This window comes from Vombatus ursinus, unplaced genomic scaffold (genome assembly GCF_900497805.2).
Source record: "Vombatus ursinus unplaced genomic scaffold, bare-nosed wombat genome assembly UNPS02014787.1, whole genome shotgun sequence".
Lineage (NCBI taxonomy): Eukaryota > Metazoa > Chordata > Mammalia > Diprotodontia > Vombatidae > Vombatus > Vombatus ursinus.
The window spans coordinates 7,039,759-7,047,895 of record NW_020954565.1 but is presented as its reverse complement, the minus strand read 5'-3'; the positions used below and the strand labels follow the sequence as shown (position 1 = coordinate 7,047,895).

General features: G+C 32.9%; 1 protein-coding gene across 1 annotated transcript in view; it reads left to right on the top strand.

The window, feature by feature from the left end:
- COL11A1 (collagen type XI alpha 1 chain) overlaps positions 1-8,137 on the top strand; it is a 289,348-nt gene that overhangs the window by 252,885 nt on the left and 28,326 nt on the right. The gene's annotated exons all lie outside the window — the stretch shown is intronic.

Sequence of the window (8,137 nt, the reverse complement as noted above, 5' to 3'; positions counted from 1 at the left end):
AGAGGGAGAGAGATGATGATGATGATGATGATGATGATAAGAATAAAATTGTTCCCAACGGCAAGAGATAGAAAGAGAAACTCCATTTAAACTTACTGTAGATATTATAAAATATTTAGAATTCTACCTCCCGAAACAAACCCAGGAACTCTATGAACACAATTACAAAACACTTTTCATGCAAATAAAGTCAGATCTAAATAATTGGAAAAACATCAGTTGCTCATGGGTAGGCCAAGCTAATATAATAAAAATGACAGTTCTACCTAAGCTAACTTACTTATTCAGTGCCATACCAATCAAACTACCAAAAAATTATTTTATAGAGTTAGAAAAAATAATAACAAGATTCATTTGGAAGAACAAAAGGTCCAGAATATCAAGAGAATTAATGAAAAGAAATGCAGGGGAATCTTAAATTGTATTATAAAGCAGCAATCATCAAAGCTGCTTGGTACTGGCTAAGAAATAGAGTGGTGGATCAGTGGAATAGGTTAAGTATGCAAGACACAGTAGTCAATGACTATAGTAATATATTATTTGATAAACCCAAAGACCCTAGCTTCTGGGATAAGAACCCACTCTTTGAAAAAAACTGCTGGGAAAACTGGAAAAGAGTATGGCAGAAACTAGGCATAGACCAAAATCTCACACCATATACCAAAATAAAGTCAAAAAAGGTACATGATTTAGATATAAAGGCTGATACTATAAGCAAACTGAGAGAGCAAGGAACAGTTTACCTGTCAGATCTACGGAGGATAGAAGAATTCATGACCAAACAGGAGATAGAGAACATTACAAAAAGCAAAATAGATAATTTTGATTACATTAAATTGGAAAGTTTTTGCACAAACAAAGCCAATGCAACTAAGATTAGAAGGAAGGTAGAAAATTGGGAAAGAATTTTTATAACCAGTCTCTCTGATAAGGGCCTCATTTATAAAATATATAGAGAATTAAGTCAAATTTATAAGAATACAAGCCATTCCCCAATTGATAAGTGGTCAAAGGATATGAACAGACAATTCTCAGATGAAGAAATTAAAGCCATCTATAGTCATATGAAAAAATTCTCTAAATCACTATTGATTAGAGAAATGGAAATCAAAACAACTCTGAGGTACCACATCACACCTATCAGAATGGCCAACATGACAAAACAGGAAAATGATGATAAATGTTGGAGAGGATGTGGGAAAATTGGAACACTCATGCATTGTTGGTAGAGTTGTGAAATGATCCAACCATTTTGGAGAGCAATTTGGAACTATGCCCAAAGGGCTATAAAAATGTGCATACCCTTTGACCCAGCAATAGCACTTCTAGGGCTATATCCCAAAGAGATCACAGAAATGGGAAAAGGACCTAAATGTACAAAAATATTCATAGCACCTCTTTTTGTGATGGCAAAGAATTGGAAATTGAGAGGATGTCCATCAATTGGGGAATGGCTGAGCAAATTGTGGTATATGAATGGGATGGAATACTATTGTGCTATAAGAAATGACGAACAGGCTGACTTCAGAAAAACCTGGAAAGACTTGTATGGTCTGATGCTGAGTGAAGTGAGCAGAACCAAGAGAACATTGTACACAATAACAGCCACGTTGTGTGATGGCTAATATTGATAAATTTAACCCTTCCTGGCAATATAAGGATCTAAGACATCTCCAGAGGCCTTGTGATGGAAAATGCTATCCACACCCAAAGAAAGAACTATGGAAGCCAAATTGTTATTTTTTTTCTCTTCTGTTGAGTTTTGTTTCCTCTTTCTGATGGTTCCTCCTATTGGTTTTAATTTCTACTTACAACATCACTAATGTGAAAATATGTTTAATATGAATGGAAATGTATAGCCTATATCAGATTGTGTGCCGTCTTGGGGAGGATGGTGGGGAGGAAGGGGGAGAAAAATTTTAAACTCAAAAGCATATGGAAGTGATTATTGATAAATCAAAATAAATTAATAAAAAAATTTTAAAAAAGAATAAAATTGTTAACCGTAACAATGATGGTAACAATGAAAGCCAACAGGGCATGGGGGTAAAAAGTTAAACTCAGAGTCAGGAAAACCTGGGTTTAAATTCTACCTCTGATACATGCTATCTGTGTGATGGGAAGATATTTACCCTCTTGGTGTCCCAGGCAACTCACTAAAGCTATAGCCTTCAAAACAGTCACTAATAAGCAGAGATAGAGGCAGTTTCTTTACCTGGTATTCCGCATACAGATGAAATCAAAAGTCTGAAGTTATTTTTGTTGTTATTTTTAAATTGTTGTATTCTTATTTCCATGGTGGCCATTTATATAACACTTACAATTTGAGAAACATTTTATATAAATTTTCTAATACCAGATATTCATTGGAAACACGTTTTAGGGAAATTTATAACCACAACATGTTTTGTACTTTGAAAATAAATATATTATCCATATAACATTTTCTTACTATTGTATCACAAAACCACTTCTGATTCAAAGCCATATTATGTATTTTATCCTTTAGAAATTGCTCATTTTGACACATGATAGATTGAATATGAATAATCCTTTGACATATAAGTCTTTGCTTTTCAAAACTCCTTCATTCCCTTATGCAGAGTAGAAAGTAATTTGGGGGCAAGATCTCAAAATAGTTCTAGAATCTATTAGAAAGTGCAAGGAGGATGGACAGGGATAAAGTCTTGGGTATTTATATCTGATATTTTCATAATTATATGACTATCCCAGAATTTATCATTTGCAGATTTTAAGTTAAGCAATTTAAACTCTAACAGTTAGTTGGTTCAGTGGATAGATGTTGGGCATGAAATTGGAGTTGATTTCAAATTTTTACTATGTGAACAAGCCACAACCTCCCACCCTTAGTTTCCTTATCTATAAAATAGGGCTAATAATAGCACTTACCTCCCAAATTTGTGGTGAGTATATAATAAGATAAAATATTTAAAATCCATTACAAATCTAAATGTTAGCTGTTGCTAATGGTGGTAGTAATACTCATAGTAGTAGTAGTCACAGCAGTAGTTGAACAAGGAGGGGGAGGAGGAGAAGGAGAAGAAAAAGAAGGAGGAAGAGGAGCAGGAGAAGAATAATAATAGCAGCAGCAGCAATAGCAGTAGTAAGAGTAGTAATTGAAAATAGCCTTTGCCTGATCAGTCTAATGTCTACCAGCCAGATGGAAACAGAGGAGAAATCAAGTTATTTGAGCATACTGTAATCAATAAGATTAAAACACTCACAAGGAGATTTCTAACAGTTAGACAACTGTTAATTGATATCTTAATAGAGATATTCATATCTTAATAGAGATACAAAGTATTTTCAGTCTATTTAACTGTTTATATCGACTAATTTTTGTTGCTATGTCGAAGAGAACTCCTCTGTTGCGAAATACTAGCTTAAATATGTTTCATTAATTGTTTTGTAATCCATTTCAGTCACTTACAAACCAAATTAGTAGGGATTTCACTGCTATGAATTATGAGGCTATCTCATTATTATCAGGCATCTGAGGACTGTTATGACTTTGCATTATGAATATTTCTAATCAAAACTGATAGAGTATGTTCCTGTTATAGAGTATCTACAGATATATCAACCTTTAGGTAGTCTTTAGTGAGCAGTTATATGTACAGTTTACTCTTAAAATATGACAATATCATTAAAAATAAGTTGAACACTATTTAATAAAATGTGTTAAATTGGTCCTTGTAATAGGCTTGGTGAAGTGACATATTTAATTGGCTTTATCTATTTTATGCAAAACTCCATTTGCTCCACTAGTTTAAAACATATTTATTATAGCATTAAAATAACCAATAAAATTGTAACCAGGAAAAAAAATTGTAACCAGGTTTTTTTTAAATATATACGATTAGTATGTTTGTTCTTTTTCAAGTGTCAGCTTAACTAGTTTAATGTAGTTCAAAGCAGTACCATAACTCAAGGAAACAAGGTACCTAAAAAGAAAAAAAAACTAAATGTAAACACAGTGTCATTCCTCATTACTTTTGCTTTTGTCCATCTGTGACTCAAATCCCTACATGATGAGCCCATATAAGTTTGAAGAACAATTCTTTTATAGTTTCAAGATCATGAGATTCTAGATTTAGAGCTGGAGAGGACTTCAGAAAGCATTTGATTAAACCCCCTCATTTTACCACTGAGGGAACTGTGGTTTAGAGAGAATGGATTTGCCCTGATCCATACTTTGCAAATAGGAGAGTCAAGATTTTGAACCCAGAAGCTCTGAATAAGATTCTCTGAAAATGGATTCAAAGAGGTAGTCAACAAAAACTTTGAGACCTTCCTGATCTCAAAGCTAAGGAGACCTGGGTTCCAAGATTTTCTCTGACACATCTCTACTCTATTATTCTGGGCAACTTGCTTCATCTTTCAGCTACTCTAAATCTGTAAGTTGCAGAAAAGATACTGACCTGCACTGGGAGAGAGAGAGTTTCTTGACTCATGAATTCTCTATAATATCCTAAGAAATCATGGGTCCAATCCCCATCCCAATTTCTGTAAAGGATTCATTGCTGAATTGGATAACTACTGAAAATTGTCACAACTGGTACACTACTATTTTGTATCTAGTCCTTTGCTACCACAAAACGTGAATAGTGGATGTTCAGATAGTGCTTTAAGGTTTGCAAAACTCTACACACATACTCACACACACACACATACATAGTTACAGTTGATCCCATTTATCTTTTATGTATCCACAATAATCCAATTTATCCTATTTATAGCTCTTATATATACTTATATATATTCTTTCTTTTCTTTTCTTTTCCATTCTGAACACCTCCACTAGCTTCTATCAATTATGAATCATTAACCCAAGGTCTTTTAGCATGCTAATTGCCATTCCAACTTGTGTTACTCCTAGCATGTGATCAGAAGTAAACATGATATTTTTGATATGTTCTGATCATGGCAGGGTACTATCACTCAGTGATAAACTATCATTTCCTTGTTCTTGGGATCTTCATGTCTCTTAATATAGCCTTATATTGTGTTATCTTCTTTTGTTTTTTGTCTGCCACATTATATTGATGATGCATAATGAGCTTTTAATTCTTTGGAATTATACTTTTGTTTTTTTTTTGTTAAACCAAGTATGATCCAGCCCTGTGTTTTACTTGTGATATTTATTTGGTTTAACTCAAGTGTAAGATTTTCTAATTATTCCTATTCAGTTACATCTTATTTGATTCCATCTATAATTCTAACCTATCAAAATCTTTCTTGAAACCTGACTCTGTCATACATTGTTAATTATCCCTCCAAGGTTTGTGTCATCTGTAATTTGATAAGGCTGTCATCTATACTCACATCCAAGTCCCTAATTAAAAAAAAATCTAAACTCTTTAAGGTCAAACACAAAATCCCTTGGTTACTCAACTAGAGATGAAGCTGATGCTGAAATGGCTTTGACTGCTCATATTCCATTTTATTAGATTATTGTCTAGTGAACCTTTTCCACAAGAATAATATTAGAGACTTTGTCAGAGTCATGGTCATTAACAATTTCTATGACCCTGAGCAAATTTCTTTGTTGCTTCTTGCCTCGGTTTCTTCATTCATAAAATTAGAGTAGATTAGATGAACACTAATGATATTTATTGATATTTATATTATTCTTTGAAGTCTGAAAAGCATTTAACATACTTATTTTTCATACGTGATTGAAGCTTATAATAACTTGTGAATTTCTTGCTACAGGTATAATTCTTCTCTTTTTCAAATTAGAGAAATAATGTTTGGATATGTTAAATGATTACATAGCTAATAAGTTCCAGAGACGGAACTTGAACCCATGTATTACTAACTTCAAGTCCAGGATATTATCTGGTATACCCTGCTGCTTCCAGGGTTCCTTCCAGCTATAAATCCACAGTCCTACTATCATATTTTCCCTTGCCTTGTATAGATTTTTTTCCCCTTTAAAGACAACTGAGACGTAGACCTCTCAAGTCATTTCTTTAAAATAATATGTCAAAAATATCCATGAACAGAAACTTACTATTAAATATGTTCCCTTTTGTATAAGTGAGTCTTATAAGTGAATAGTAATTATATTTTTCTAATAGAATATTGATTAGCATGATGTGAGTGACAAATGGCAGAGAGAAACAATAAGATCTTGTGAATATTGAATGAAAGTGACAGTGAAACTGTCATTGGCACAATAGATACATCCTTCTATGGCTCTGCAATATTTGGAATAAGATGTACTTCCTGAAGGCACTAAAAAAGTGTATAACTTGTGTCAATAAGTCATGGAATTTAAATATTTGAATTATTATTCCAGCTGTCTGAAACCTAGAGTTAGCTTCATGTTGTCCTATTAGGGAAAAAAAACCCTCAGATGCTGAATAAAATGTTTTTATGCATTTTATGTTTCAAGTTACTCATAATTTGAAAAATGCAAATATTAAAAGAGTTTTAAATTGAGCAACACACATTGCCAAAGGAAAAACATGGTAAGTAGTTGAAGCAGTGGTTATAGTTATTAATTGATTCCAGAGATGGATGCATCTTTAACTTACTATGAATACATTAGCTTTTAAGATATCAAGGTATGAGTCATTTGCTTCACTTAGAAGTAAGAGATAAGGGGCAGCTAGGTGGCACAGTGGATAGAGCACTGGCCCTGAAGTCAGGAACACTTGAGTTCAAATCCAGCCTCAGACCAAACAATTGACACGTACTAGCTGTGTCACCTTGGGCAAGTCACTTAACTCCGATTGCCTCACCAAAAAATAAATAAATAAATAATTAAACAAACAGAAGTAAGAGATGGTTTCATCTGCAAAGTGATCCATTGAAAAAATTATCAGTTCAATTGCTATGAAATCATTTTAGTTGGAAATATAGTAAAAAAAAATTAACTCTCTTTATGTTTCTAGAATCTGGTTGGCCAAAATAAATTTTTATCATCCTTTGTGAATAGAGAAGGCACTATTTCTACTACTACCACCACCATCCACAACAAAGTGTTACTACTACTAAAATGCCTGTAGGACTTTTTATGTGCATTTGTACATTGATGCTGTGGAAAGAGCACTGCATGTATAATCAGAGAGTCAGGGTTTGAATTCTGTTTCTGGCTCTGACTGCTTATGTAGAATTACTTTGTCCAAATTCATTAAGCCTAGTATCCTATCATATATTAAAAGGGGGCCCCCTTTCATATAAAAGATTATCATCCTATGTTCTCATTTGTGTCTCATAACAACCATGTGAGAAAAGTACCATAGATAATAGTATATGCACTTTAGGAAAAAGGAAACTCTTTTAACTGTACAATTGATACTTAGCATTATGCTCTGGGATATACATATCAGTTCTGATATATTACCTGCATATTTTTTAAGATTGAGATGACTAAAATGTTAAATTATGATAATAAATGTGTGAATATGTATATTAAAAATTTGTTTTAATTATCCAGAAAGGACCAAAAGTATATTAGATATGTAAGGATCAGTTATGCCATCAATAAATGGGAATTAAAACCAAATGAAGTAAATTATTGTACTAAATTTTTTTCTTAAAAAAATAACAGAACCTGCTCTTCTGACTTTGTATAGCAATCATATCAAGGAGCGTATCTGATAATAAAGAGTATATTTCTAAAAAGAGCATCTGGTTTGTTAAAACCCAGGGAGAGCTAGAAGCAATATGTGGAAGTTTGCCAAGAGATATATGTAGACTTGATGTCATGAAAACACTTCCTAACAATTAGAACTATTCTAAAATGGAATGTGCTACCTCAGGTAGGTTCTGCCATATTGGAGTTCTTCAGGCAAATATTTGATGAACACTTTTATGTTGTAGAGCCAAGTAGTTTCATAATACCTGGCACATAATAAATGCTTGGTGATTGTTTTTAGTTATTGGCTGGACTAGATTGTCACCAAGGTCCCATCAAATAATACAATGCAGATCAATTCTTTGAAATTTGTGTCTGGGAGATGCCAGATTTTAACATTGTATAAGAATCTTCACCATCTTCCTCACCTCCTGCCTATCAGAGAAAAAGAGAGATCAACTCTCTGGCATATTTTATAGTGTATATATATATATATATATATATATATATATATATATATATATATAT